This window comes from Lolium perenne, chromosome 6 (genome assembly GCF_019359855.2).
Source record: "Lolium perenne isolate Kyuss_39 chromosome 6, Kyuss_2.0, whole genome shotgun sequence".
Classification (NCBI taxonomy): Eukaryota; Viridiplantae; Streptophyta; class Magnoliopsida; order Poales; family Poaceae; genus Lolium; species Lolium perenne.
Genome location: NC_067249.2, coordinates 57,205,908 through 57,219,866, shown reverse-complemented (window position 1 = coordinate 57,219,866; position 13,959 = coordinate 57,205,908). Strand labels below are relative to the sequence as shown.

Sequence of the window (13,959 nt, the reverse complement as noted above, 5' to 3'; positions counted from 1 at the left end):
TGAATAAAGGAGGATATTTGTGTCAATACGTATGTAGAGGTAGTAGATAAGCATAAGTTTTTTACCTAAATTTCTTGATATTTAGTTTGGTTTTTGTTGGCTCATTAGTTGCTAACGTGTATATCTTTTTAGAAGGCAGCATATAGGCCTTTTTGGTTAGGCCCATTTAGACTGTAACAGTGCATTGGTAATGGGCTGGGGTTATCTGAAATAGAGAATTTGTTATAGAGTAGTCATTGAATCAGTGAGTTCTCTCAAAAAAAAAAATGAACCAGTGAGTGGATTATGTCCTAAGTCAGCGAAGGGAAAGTTGGATCGACTTTCTCTTACCTTTCTCTCTCTTCTTGGCTGGATAAGTTCTTGCAGCAAGGCCATGGCTGATTTACGGTAGGCGTAAGAATGTGTACCACCATGGTCCTCGTAATTTGGCCGTTCCCTTCTGGATTCGGCGGCGCATGAGCCGGCGGGGACAAATCGGAGAAGCAATCGGCTGTAGTCTTTGCTTGGCCTGTCTAGGGACTTGACGCAGCGGAGCACATAAGGCAAATGGAGCAAGGCCAAGGTGGTTCTTCTTTCTTCAGAAGACTGTGCGTAGGTGGAGGCAGCAGGTGTGGAATAAGCGGTAGGGAGCGATTGCTTGTCTTTCCTGCCGTTATTCGCCAAGGGATGAATGGCTCGGTATGCCTCTACTGACTTGTTATTAAATTATTGAAATTATTTGTTCTAATGTGATGGTGTATAGTTGTATTCTTCTGCTGCAATTAAAACTTGCTATACCTTTGTATTGCTAGCATAATGGTGAACTCTGTGACGTAGTAGTTGTGTGTGCATATACGAATGTATAATTTTGAGAAATCGTATATAAAATTCTATGGGTTGATAGTAGGATGTATGAGGTTTGGTATTTTTTTTATGATTTTTTTGTGTGCACTCTGCTGCTGCATATAAGGTACAGATTTTTGCACAAAATTATTGACATTGTTTTTATTTACTTTCCTTGTGCATATAAAATGCAGATTTTTCCACAAAACCATCTTGCCAATTCGTAATTCAGTTGTAGAACAGAAACATATCTGTCGTTGGATAGTTCAGGAGACGGTACCGCTCTCTGTGTTAGATATACATTTGAGGGGAGTGTTAGCTGAATTACTTACTGATGGAAGTGAAGAAGCAAAAAAGGTTACTTATCTCATCCTAATGCCATCAATGTTATGTAAAATATGACATGGAGAAGTGTAATGATGTGGTAGTTGATACGTGTAGTTACATCTGATGGAGTTGCTGGTATAAAACATGAAACGATAATATAGTTAGTAAGCTGCTAGCCCATTAAGTTCTAAGGCACATAATAACGAACAAAGGTTTACATACTGGATAATTAGGTTTACATACTGGATAATTATACATAGATAGTAGTACTGGAGGTCTGAAAAGCAAACTTCTACATATACAGTCTTAGGTATGCAACTCTAAGAGATTGCAGGGTATTGATCTGGAGTAATATTAGGTGACATAAACTTAGGAGGTGAAGGTAGAAGGTTGGTAAGAAGCTGCACCCGTAGGTGACTACTTCACTTATTTGCTTGGTCGCCCTGATAGTGTGCTTGCACTCGTTTTGTCATGCGACGGTAGTCTGTAATAATCAATATAAGATACATGATGAGTGAATGGTACTGTAATAAATGGTGTCATGCGATGGTAGTCTGTAATAATCAATATAAGGTACACGATGAGTGAATGGATACTGTAATAGATGGAATATGTAGCTCTTTCGTAGCTTTTACTTTTACCTAAAAAGAGAAAGTTTACTTCTTTCCTTTGAACAGTACCTTTGCAGGTCTCTTTTTATGGTCGCTGCTCTTCATTTTTTTATCTTTGTTTTCTTTGCCTTTGTCCTGCTAGAAAAATACATTAGAAGATGTAGGATTAGTTTATTATATAGAATAGTGCACTACCTACCTCATCCTCTTCAGCATCGATTGATTCAAGTACGTCTTTAGGAGGTGTTGCCTGTGAGGAGCTGCCTTCTGGGTGGTGGTCAATTGGCATAATCGTCTTATCAGCTATTGCAGAGCTGATTTGGGTAGAAGGTTCCACCACTTGCACTGAGTCAGTCAGTAGCTGCGCCTTTGAGACGGTAAGGAACACTACTCCAGGATTAGCATCATAGGTTTCCTGGTCGACTTCCCAAGTGATTGTGCACTTCTTGCCTACCGCGGCAATAATGGCAGGAGGGACATAATTAGGATGACCTTAAGTGAGTGGCGCAAGAAGATCTACTTCCTTGCCCGCTAGAGCCTCGGCGCAGTTGCCAAAGAATGTGAAGCGGCCGGTGACGGGTAGGTCTTCAGTTTTTGGCTCCATCTATTGCACTGACCTTCAACCTATACATGTATAGATGTATTGTTTTTTTAGAGCATGCATGCATAAGATGCAATTATTTATCTGACACTTGTTATTTGCTTGCCCATAACAATACCTGTAGTGCTCGCCTGATGTATGGCAGGTAGGGCATCTGCGAGAAGTTCCGTACTGAACCACCTGTAGTGCTCGCCTGATGTATGGCAGGTAGGGCATCTGCGAGAAGTTCCGTACTGAACCATTTTTCTCCAGCATAATTTGCAAGAATAGAACCACCAGTTGATTTGATCGTCCAAATTGGTAACCATTATGTTTAGCTTGTACTTGTTACCCTGCGAAGTTTAGTGCTACTTAGTTTGTATACATGTATTGAAATAAGAAAAGGTATGTAAACATGTTTGTATGATTTTACATCACAGTCCTGTAAGTGGTATAATTATTGAAAGGCATATTTAAGTTGGTAAATAACTGAATCTTAAGCGTTTACTAAGTGCATATGTCTCATGTGCAGGAAACAGAAAGAAGATAGATAACAAATGTTGGTGTGGAAGATGTACCAAATGATCAACAAACATGAAACCAATCTCATAGAGGTGGTTGTCTCTATTCCGGTTCTCCCCTGACCGGGCAATGCGTACAACAACACGCCTCGGAGATCCTCGAGGTTTGATATCTCTGACTGATGTTTCTTGCATTGTCACCTATGTTAATATCCTGTAACATGAGATGATCACGAAATATTAGTATGCATAAAAAGTGTATAGTAAAGTAACGTATCGATCAGCATAGTGTGAAGAATAGAGCATATGGTAGCAGGGAAATCTAGATGAGAAAATTAATGAAACCAAGCATGAACAGATCAAATAGTAAGGATCCATGGGAATGAAATAAAATGAAAGGACTGTAACGCTAAAGCTTATGGAAATCAAACAGCAAGGAAACAGTAGGCAAGGCAATAAGCCTAGCAAGCAGAACTTACATTGCGTGTAAATTGATGTAGTGACTGTAGATAACATAATTGCAAAGGAAAGAACTTTTACAATTTGGAAAGAAAATAATGGCATTATTTTGCAGATAGGAAAATAATTGCTGGTCGGAGCTGCAAGATAGAACTTCTGTGCTGCAATAAATTTTCTCAGTTGCATAAAGTAATTATAAATAATGGATGAATGGGTGAAGGAGAATTAACAGTTGGCAAGACAAAATGCAACAGCCGGTCACGCATATCAGTGCAATAAGCCTGGCAAGCAGAACTTACATTGCGTATAGATTGATGTAGTGACTGTAGATAACATAATTGCAAAGGAAAGAACTTTTACAATTTGGAAAGAAAATAATGGCATTATTTTGCAGATAGGAAAACAATTGGTGGTGATGTTCTGTTTATAACCCAAACACTGAATTCAGAGAAATACATATCGTGACGATTTCAGTTAAATGGAAAATTCAGAAGCCAGAAGGCTGACAATAATGCGAAAACTTTACATACTTAAATAAATCTCAAGTGGTTGCTTTGATCGATCATCTCGCAAACTACCGGTACAGCTGCATGCCTAATGGAAAAAGTATGATATTGCAGAGGTAGGGCAAACTGAAGGGAAGATAAAAGAGGAAGAGGAAATTACCAGCAACAGCGACGTCTGGAACCTCAACAGGACGCTTGCCTAAACTTATCTCCCGCCTCCAAGATTGTATGTCATCTAACATTGAAGGAGAGGCAAGAGATCGGCGGAAAGAAATATCCGTAGAAGACCCAGTATGGTGTGGATCCATAGGAAAACCAAAAGGTGGACAGCAGGTATATCAGGCCCGGGAAGACGGACAGCAGAACCGGTAAGAGTAACAGCAACATCGGAAGGAGTATCCTCGGAACGGCGTCGGTGCCGTGCACATGGAGAAGCAGAAAGGGAGAACGACCGGCCGCGGCGACGACCTGATCCCCGGCCTACACCTCCTCCAGGCAGTTGTATGGCCGACAAAGAAGCAACATAAGGTAAAGCAGGAGATCTAGAACCAGAACATGGCCGATCGGACGCAGCAGCACCAACTGAACCAACAGCTGAGGCAGGAAGAGCAGCAGAGGAGTCCCGCCGATGGCCGCGAGAATCTCGGCCGCCCCGGCTTGCCGGCCGAGGAAGCAGCTGATCCAGGCCGCGGCGGAAACGCGGCGCCGAAGGCACAGGCAAAGGAAGTGGAGGCAAAGCCGGCGACGCGTATGATGGATGCACCGGCGAAGACGGCGGGGTATGGCTGACAGCAGGCGAGCTGCTAAGATGATGAAGACGCGGCTAAGAGTTTAGCCGGCGTAAAGGCGGCGGTGCAGGAACCGGGCGACCTCCCCCACGACCTGCAGCAGCATCCATGACCAAGCAGATTCCTGAAACAAAATAAATCGAGTAAGACATGACAAAGCGGGAGGCCAAACGGAGAAGAACCAGAAGGAAACGCTGAGATCAAAACCTGGAAAGGAAATCCAGCGACGGAAGAAAAGGGGGAGGAAAGAAAGAGCAGCGGTCTCTCCGCTGCAGATAGGTAGTCGTATGAACCGAGGAGAAGACGCATGAGGAAATTAGGTCCAGGAAGAAGGAAAGAAAAAAGAAAAGACACGCAAGAAGGCACGTGGCGGAGAAGTGAAAACGGAAACTCCCGTAATCCATGCACAGCCGGTGGAGGCCGATTAAACCGGAGATGGAAGGTAACCGACGCCAAATAAACAGGGAGCAACCGGCCCACATGTGCAAAGTCTACCGGCTATTTTCCGTGGATCAGCAATTTTAGGAAGGGAAAAAAAGAGAAAGAAAGAAAGAAATTCCCGCACGTCTCCCTTACATCCAGATTGAAGTGGGAAAAAGTAATCGTGGCAAAACCCGATTGGATAAAACGGGACACCAACAGTACCCAAACTAATCTCATTGCTGCAAAACGGTTCAAACAGCTACCATGAACAGTACCCAAACTTATGAGAATTCAGCAAAGTGGTTCAGCTTTGATATAGTTTACTAGGAAGATGCGGCGCGGCGTCACGCCGTGCCCGTGAGGGGACAACACATATGTATAATCGGTTAATAGTACTGTTGGAGATTACATGATGCGTACAATAGTATTATTGTCTAAATTTACAGCAGAAGAGAGCAGGACATTAATAGTATTTTTTTCGAAATAAAAAAGGTGGTGGATAGTAGAGTTATTGTGAAAGAACAAAAAATAGAAAAATAAATTGTATTACTGATTAGTCACGCTCGAAAATTACCGAAAGATAGTTACCTAAGGAAGTTACAGCTGGAAAAGAGTGGAAAAATTGCTGCCAAATAATCTAGAAGCTCACTAATTACGGTAGGAGAAGTACTCACCATCGAAGAGATATCGGCGAAAAATTACAGCTGGAAAATTATGTCAAAAAATTATCAAAGAATGTGAAAGTACCACGGGCCATTTGTTGCCGATGAAATAACCACCGGCGAACAATTACCTAGGGTAACCACCATCGGGGAAAACACGACCGAAAAGTTGTGTCGAAGACTTATCATCAAGACATAAAAAGGGGAAGTTATATACTGACGCAGAAGAAGGGTAACTACCGCCGAAAAATTATGGCCAAAAAGGTGTGTTGGAGGAATACTGTTGCCAACTGGTGACGAATTATGGTCGTAAAATTACATACCCTCGAAAAAGTATGGAATTATAATTACAGTCGGAAATGTATGGTTGAAAAGTTCAGTGGAGGAATGGCTGTCGGGAGATTGAGAAACGAAATGTAAAAAAAATGTTGTCGCGAGCATAGAAAAATTACGGTCTAAAAGTTGCGTTGAGGAATCGTCATCCAAAGGTAAGAAAAGGTATTTTTGAAAATGACTGCCCGTGGGAATAAAGTACGTTCTTGACTAACACATGAATAGGAATCCACCACGAGCTAATCGGATGATCATGGATAGCAGTAAGATGAATTGGATTCCGTCTTTTTTTTGTCTGAACTCAATTTATACATAGCGTGGCGACGGCATCAACACTGGCGTCACGAGTTGAGGTGACATTCTAAGCTGAAGATGCCTCTTACGGTCCAAAATTTTGATGAGTGTCGCTCACAAAGTTTTATTTAAATCGGGGACGGTGCCTCGTTGACTCATCTATATCTAGTCTGTACACAAATAGTATACTTGCAACCCTAAAAAAAATAGTATAATTACTGTAAGAAATCTCGGTTTGAATTAATTGTTAAAATGTAAGTAGACCGTAAGAACTGAATGAAAAAGATTTAAAAGTAGATGAACTCTAATATAGGATGATTCCAGAGGGAAAAAGGGTTTTAGTATAAATATTATAGTAGCAATTAAATAATTAATCTGAGCTTATGTTTGTGGAAATCTTGTCGTAGAATTCAAAGCATAACATAGAAAATGCTGGCTTTTTCTCAACCTCAAAGTATTTTATGTGAACCTTGTCCATTGCTATCCCTTTAATTAAAATTTTGAGTTAATACAACTTATATTTTTGTGTGATGCTTCCTTCAGTGAAAATTTAGAAAAAAATATTTGTGAGTGATAAAGTGGATATTGTGTCCAATGAATTTGTATGCATCTGGAAACCTATGCCTCGTCTAGTTATGATGGTAGTCAAAATGTCACTGATTTGAAAAAAAAAAAGTTAATCAACTGTTTATAATCTCACTACGTTTCTTATGTGAACTTTACGTAATTAATTTTTTTTTTGCCAATGGAACTTGTATTACTCAAAAATTAAGAATTGCAATCTGAGAAGCAAAGATAAACCATCAGGGCTAAAGCTAAGCGACACAACCGTATGGGAGTATCTCTTTTGGGAGCATGTTCATTTTTTAAATCTTATTCTGCAATGGTTTTTTCTTCTTTGTCTGTAGCTTAGGCTTTAGGCATGAATGTGCCGACTACCGTCTTGGCAAACCCATCCTCTTGTTTCTCAGCTTCTTTTCATTCCTCTCCCAGCTGAGAGCAAACCCATTGTCTTCTCCCTCCAAATCCAATCCAAGAACAAATCATCAAGCTCTGCATGTTATACCATTGATTTCACCATCCCTCATGCAGTCCTTCAATCCAAGAAATTTTAACATGCACAACCGTTGGATCTTCTTCGTCGCAGGTATCCATCTAGTGTGAGTTCATCCTTTTCACACTATGGTGTACCATGTGATCTTCTGCTCCTAACCTCCCCAATGCGACCGATTTGACTTTCGCGCAGCTCTGAGGGAGATCGGAGCTCTTCTTTCCCGACTCTGCTGAGGCTGTTTGGTGATCATGCAGAACCACCAGGGTGATACAGCGCGACCTGGCCACCGTCCTTGCTTCCTTCAAGTGAAGCTCAAGCTCCAGACAACATCTCCATGTGTCAAGCCTTGCTGCAGCCGCAACTGTCTTCATTGACACGAGCTTGTAGGATTCTGGCCAGCGAGCAGCGGCCCAAGACCCTGCTGCTCGCTGCCTTCCTCCCTGATGATCTCAATGCATGCAAGCAAGTTCCTTCACCAAGTTTTTGGTGAGTGCCTCAAACTGAAGATGAATGCCATGAATGCATTTGCATGTAGTTCAGATTAATCTCCAGGCCTAACACTGAATTTTTCAGTTAGTGTCGAGTCAAACGTCACTTCAGTTTTTCTCTCCTACGAATGCCCCTCCGTAGTTGTCAGCTATGTAAAAGTTCAGGGGTCAAAATCTGTTTCGGAGCTTTAGGTTTTGAGTTGTAATCCCACATAGATCCAGAATAATTAGAGACTTCAAACTAAAAGAATTAAAGGTAATTCCCACTATCAGGTCCCAACTAATAAGAGTGCACAATGTGGTAAGCCTTGCAAGCAATAACTTCATTAACTTACCAAGAATCCTTACATGGAGAAAGTTGAGGTTTCTAGATAAGAGAGACACACGATAATTATAGCACGACATTTGCACAAACAAAGTGTGTCATTACAAAATACTCCAATACAGAAGTTCAAAAAAAAGTTGGAGTACAGTGCAGACTACCTATGATCGACAGGGAAGCCTACAGTCTCAGCATTGCCATTACAAAAATAATCAGACCACTTTACTGTATCACAAAAACTCCAGGAACCATAGATAATACCTGCTAATGGTATTTTCAGCTTTGATCGCTCTCCTTTCAGAATTTACTTCTCTGATAACCGATTAAGCCGCATAAAGTTTGTTGCGATTTGTGATTTCTTTCTTCGGTTGATCCATCAGGATGCTTTCGAGCAGCTTATTTAAGTTGTTGGGAACCTGGGATGAATTTGGCGAAGCTCATTTATGAAGGAAAATATGTCAATATTATCATCTGAACTGAACTTGTGAAAAGATAACGCAAAAACTAAGGTACATAGTGCAACAATACAAATCAGAATCTCCTTTTAAGATAAATTACAAATCAACATAATCAGTGGAAAATTAAGCAATCATGAGATGCTAACCATGCTTACTTTGGGCAGAACAACTATAAACCCACTCAGTAATATTTTCTCATATAGAAGAGGTGCATATCGTGGTGTAAGCAAATGGCGGATTTATCTCAAAAGCTATCTATTTCAGTATTGAAACCATGTGTCATCCTATTGTCATTGACTTCAAAAACTTAACATATATATTCTGGAGCACCAGGAAGATGGCTCAGTTAAGAAGAACATTTTATCCATTGCTCCATCTATGTTGTTCTGCCAGAGAAGTATTTCCGTTCTACAAAAGCATAGAAAGTAGAAATCATTATTTATGGGGAACCTAAAATGCACTGCCTAACTATTTTCCTCTACAGCAGAAGAATTGTAAGTTCTAGATTTTATTTCCAATGGTTTAAGTTTAACTCTCCAATCCGGTAGCTGTAGGAACCTAAAATGTACTACCTAAGTGTTCTCGTCAACATGTAAGATCTAGAGTTTCTTTCCAGTGTTTAAATCTCTAATCTGGTACCTATAGGAACTTCAAATGTACTACCCAGTTATTTTTCTCTACACCGGAAGAAAGATCTCCTAAAATTTCCGGTTACGGGTATTTAGCTGCAGCTATCAACAATTGCGGAAATCCTTATAAGTGCAGGATAGGGACATGAAACTGTCACATATATGTAGTAGTGCTTACCTCTCTCTATGTAAAATCCTACATCACATTATCAAAGAAGGCAGGCAGGGTTCACTACCCACTACTCTATAAATCTCAATGACGCACAACATGAGGAGAGTAAAAATCAAAAACACTTGTAACATCTGTACTGAACCGATGAGGGTTCGCTGCCTCTGATTAGGATGGTGACTCACTGAAGACACACTCCACGTGTTGGTGCTGCTCAGGGTGCGCAGAGAAGCTGACATTGGTAACATCTCTGCACATCTTGTCTAGGTGCTTGCATATCGATTAATCTCCTTCTTTCATGTTCCATAATCTGGAAAAAAAGAGATGGAAAGAAAAAACCATCCCATCTGTTTTCTAATATTTGAGGAAGTAATTTTCAAAACCACTCTTTGAACCAGTATAGTCTATTTTTTAGGCAGCTGGAGGAAAAATCTTCCAAATGATCTTTTACATCAGAGAAAATAATATTTAAGGAAATTTCTTAATTACTATTCGAAAGCTTGAGCACGCAACTCTGTATTCTCTCTAAAAAAACAACAGCTCTGGACTCTATGTTGAAAACTCCTAGACTAAAACAAAATTGTTCAGCTAACATTGTTCTCACATGCCCTATTAGACACAAGACACTAATTAAACATCATTCATTTAGACATTTCATATTAACCACTCAATAAAGAGCAGGTAATACCTTTTGAAGCTACATACTAAAGAAAATAAGAAGCACAATGATACCTTTTTTCGAAATGGAGCACAGTGATACCTGAAAGAGAAACGAATCTCCGTGGCCTCCATGTCATCCCTAGTGTATTACCACATGAGCTCCAACACCTAAATGTAGAGAAAAATAATCATCAAAGATAGTGATATCACCAAAGCCCAGCAGATATCTCTCAATCAACGACCTGGCATCTCCAGTAGATTAGAGTTATTGAATAAATTCGACTATAAATACTTTATGACAAATCAGACGGAAACTAAAATACAAAGTAAAAAAAGAGAAGAGAGAGAGAGAGAGAGAGAGAGAGAGAGAGAGAGAGAGAGAGAGAGAGAGGGCAAGTAAAAGAAGAGAAGAAATGAAGAGAGACAGCGGATGACGCGTATTGTCCAGAACAGTTGCACCTATTTAGTTGCCTCATCTATATATCCGCTTATCTATGCACAATACTGGAATCTTTTGTGCACTTATAATACCAAAGTGGGATGTATAAAAATCTGGGAGAACCAAAATAGGTTTTCTTTCATTAATTACAGAAAAAAGCACATTAATTTAAGTCAAATGGCTCATTTGAAATATACAGATCTTACACAATAATTTAAGATCCCAATAGAAATGTGAGTATACGGACCAACCGATAGAAGTGTAGTGGCGGCAATGGCGGGTGGCATGTACGTTTGTTCCCAACCTCTGTTTGTGCTTTAAGTAGGATCTTTCTGTGTTTGCCCTGGCTGTATCATTGGGAAAATTCCACATGGACTGAACAAATCTCAGTACAACAAAACTCCAATGTAGGCTTTATCAGCTATTCATTTCTCTCATCAAAGAGATCTGCCAAAGACAGAAATCATGTTTCCAAGTATTATGTAGCAGGAACAAAATTGCACTGTTAATTAATAACTGAACAATAGTATAGTTGAAAAAACCAAAGGTGGGTGCAATCAATCATTGTCTGAAAGGCTGAAAGGGGATGGATCACCTAGCCGCCGAGTACCTGCGCTAGTGGTTGCCACAATAGCTGTCAGGGTGATGCAAAACATCTCCGTGGCATTGGAGTCGCCGAAAAGATCCTATGGTTGCCCCCCTCGCAGGCAAGCCACCAGGAGGGCCACTGTTTTCCATTTAATTCTACCCCAAGAGGAGTGTCAGCCTGCATGATAATGAGCGAGCGATCCTATTTAGACTGGAAGTAACAATCAGGATGATAGTTTGCGGGAAACTAATAGGAAATCTAAAACCTTCTCCCAGTATGGCAAGGGAACAGCACCGTTTCGTCAGAGACAGCTTGGAGGCAGAGTGAATGCCAATGAGCAGGCAAAATTCAGGCATCACGGAATGGACAAATATCACCTCTAAATCTTGCAAGGAATATTGGAGCATTATTCAGCCAACAAAAAAAAAATCCTCACAAACATACCATCAAACAGTTGGCGCGCATCAAACTGGTGAGAGAGAGAGAGTAGGAGGTGCTGCAGTAACATGCACGGGGTCGGAGTTCCCCGCAGTCAGTCGTGCCTGGTTGCGCACGGAGGGATGGGAGAGGAGGCGTATCCAGGACGGCGACGGGGGCACATCGGCGACGGCCAAGACGTCGAGGAAAACCCGGTTCAGGCCTCGACTGCCGGTGAGGACGGAAGCGCCAACGATGCCAGGAGATACCCCGCTCAGGCCGCGTCCGCCGGTGACCGATGAGATCGGCAAAGACGTGGGAGGCAGCGTCGAAGCCACGCCCAGTCCTCCAGTTCCGAGGGTAACCGCCGGCAGAAAAAAAGGGAGGTGGGGCTGCCGGTCTCTCTGGCCGGCGGAAAAGCAGGGAGATGGGCTGCTGGTCTGGGCGCCACCTCTATGGCAGTGGAGGAGGTCGGGCGAGGAGGCGGTGGAGGAGGACGGGGGAGGTGGAGGAGGGCGGGGGCCGAGGGGCGGTGGAGGAGCTCGGCCAGCAGGAGGGTGACGCGGTGGAGCTATCCATTGGGCGATGGAGATATGGTTGGGACTGGAGAGAGAACATCGCTTTGACCGCCCCAATTCGTTCGCTAGAATTCCATCGTGGAAAGAGCACCGCTTAACTATCTCCTCTTTTACCGGTTGGACTGAAACAACCGAGAACCAGGAAGGCAAAGGAGTCCGTAGAAACCGGAAGACATCGGGAAAAAATCGAAAACTGACGTAGAACAGCCGGTGACTGCCGATTTTGACCCCCAAAAAAATTAGAGCATTACAGAAACCGTTCGTATCTACAGGGAAAAAAGGAGACGCGTCAAAGCACGATTGGAGAAATCGTTAGAGGAACAGCTCCAAAATCGTTCTCATTGCAGCATATGGGTTCAACTTTTATATAGGTTATAATAATAATGGGAAGTGGCTGCGATCTGATCGATGTGGACTTTTTGTGTCATGGACCGCCTGGTGGACGTTCTAAAATGGACGAAGGAAATCCTGAATTGATAATTGGGACCGTGTATACTGCCATTCAAAGATCATGTTGCCGTGTCGATTATATATGCTGGCAGTTGTCACGTACCAATCATTTGACAGTGATCCTGCTCGAGGGCGAACGCGTTGAGGTGACCCGTACACGTGTATTTGTTTAGCAGCATGGGCGACTCGATCACATGTGGCATCCACTTGGATCGACGATGGCGCTTGAGCTGACAAGAATTCTTTGTGATTTGTGCATATCCTGGGGATTGTGATTGGCAAGCGCATGGAGGTGCACGATAACTTTTTAATATAAGTTTTATCAATAGTTCTAATAATAGGCTGTTCTAATCGTGAGCCGACAGAAGTCGCGATCCTAAAGCCGTAGATCCGTGTAGCACAACCTTCACAGGTTATTGTATCTGTAAGTCTGCAATGTCGCCCCAATAATTTCTCCGTTGTATGTCAAATGCAGCAAAGAAATCATCATAACATTTCAAACACATACATGCAACATGGTAATTTTTTGTATGCAATAAATGCTATTGGTTGCAACAAATCCTCAAGAAAAACCATCGCACATACGCAACATAGCAATTAGTGTTTGCAACAAAATCCTAAATTAACTGAAGCACGAATGCAGCATTTGTAAAAGACACCATGGGGCGTCACAAGGTGTCCCTCGTGTTTTTGCATCATAACACACATGAGCTTGCAACATGGTGAAACAGAATATGCATCATTAAAAATGTACCAAGGCATCAACCTCACCGCCTCGGGCTCACGGGTGAGAAATCTAGCTTGATGTAGTCTTGTCAAAGCTGGACCGGGCTGCCGTTCACGGTTCACCCATCCCCTGCAGTCTCTGCTTGTCTCGGAGCTTTGTGGCGCAATCGAGCTCAACACCCAAGCCCGGACGGCCTTTCTATTTCCAAGAACTTGCACGCTTTTGTAAGTGGGTGAAGTGATTCCTGAGGTGATTGTATAAATGGACCATCTGAAATATGAAAATAAGAGCTCTTGTTCATAATATCTATCCAAAATGTCGACTGATTCATAGGCGTAGACCGGTAGACGAACTAGAGTCGCTTGCTATAAACTGAAGCATAAACAAATACATGGGAAATATTTCAAAACGAACATTCTTTCTATAAAAGAAATAGTACCCAGAGTACCTATGAAATTGGTCCAATTCCAAATGAAATAATTTTAAATAAGTAAATCGTATATTTTACTCTTTAGTTGCGAAAAAATTACCAGCATTATTTGCTCCTAATTCGTGTCACCATTTTTTTTTCTAGATGTCGTGCCATAATGGTTGGGAGATAAAATACCCCTTGGGTATTCACAAGTTACAATACTCATATATATACAACTATA

General features: G+C 41.7%; 3 long non-coding RNA genes across 8 annotated transcripts; 1 reads left to right on the top strand and 2 right to left on the bottom strand.

Moving 5' to 3' along the window:
- Positions 1–252: 252 nt before the first annotated feature.
- LOC127308075 (uncharacterized) lies at positions 253–5,597 on the top strand. The gene is made up of 5 exons (XR_007856261.2): positions 253–678; positions 2,001–2,339; positions 2,486–2,568; positions 2,873–3,025; positions 3,941–5,597. It is a non-coding gene; the product is annotated as an uncharacterized lncRNA (long non-coding RNA).
- Positions 1,330–4,946, bottom strand: LOC127308074 (uncharacterized). Of its 4 annotated transcripts, none has more exons than XR_011746827.1 (6): positions 4,822–4,946; positions 3,987–4,738; positions 2,480–3,075; positions 1,960–2,384; positions 1,791–1,895; positions 1,330–1,633 (listed from the first exon to the last, which is right to left on the bottom strand). It is a non-coding gene; the product is annotated as an uncharacterized lncRNA (long non-coding RNA). The 4 variants fall into 4 exon arrangements; XR_011746824.1 differs by lacking the exon at positions 4,822–4,946 and having other exon boundaries at positions 2,480–2,693; positions 2,919–3,075; positions 3,987–4,116; XR_011746825.1 differs by lacking the exon at positions 4,822–4,946 and having other exon boundaries at positions 1,791–1,898; positions 3,987–4,116.
- A 2,573-nt stretch (positions 5,598–8,170) lies between the features above and the next one.
- LOC127308073 (uncharacterized) lies at positions 8,171–12,434 on the bottom strand. Of its 3 annotated transcripts, XR_007856256.2 has the most exons (3): positions 10,793–12,323; positions 10,207–10,274; positions 8,171–9,756 (listed from the first exon to the last, which is right to left on the bottom strand). It is a non-coding gene; the product is annotated as an uncharacterized lncRNA (long non-coding RNA). The 3 variants fall into 3 exon arrangements; XR_007856254.2 differs by having other exon boundaries at positions 8,171–10,274; positions 10,797–12,434; XR_007856253.2 differs by having other exon boundaries at positions 8,241–10,274; positions 10,793–12,434.
- Positions 12,435–13,959: the final 1,525 nt, after the last annotated feature.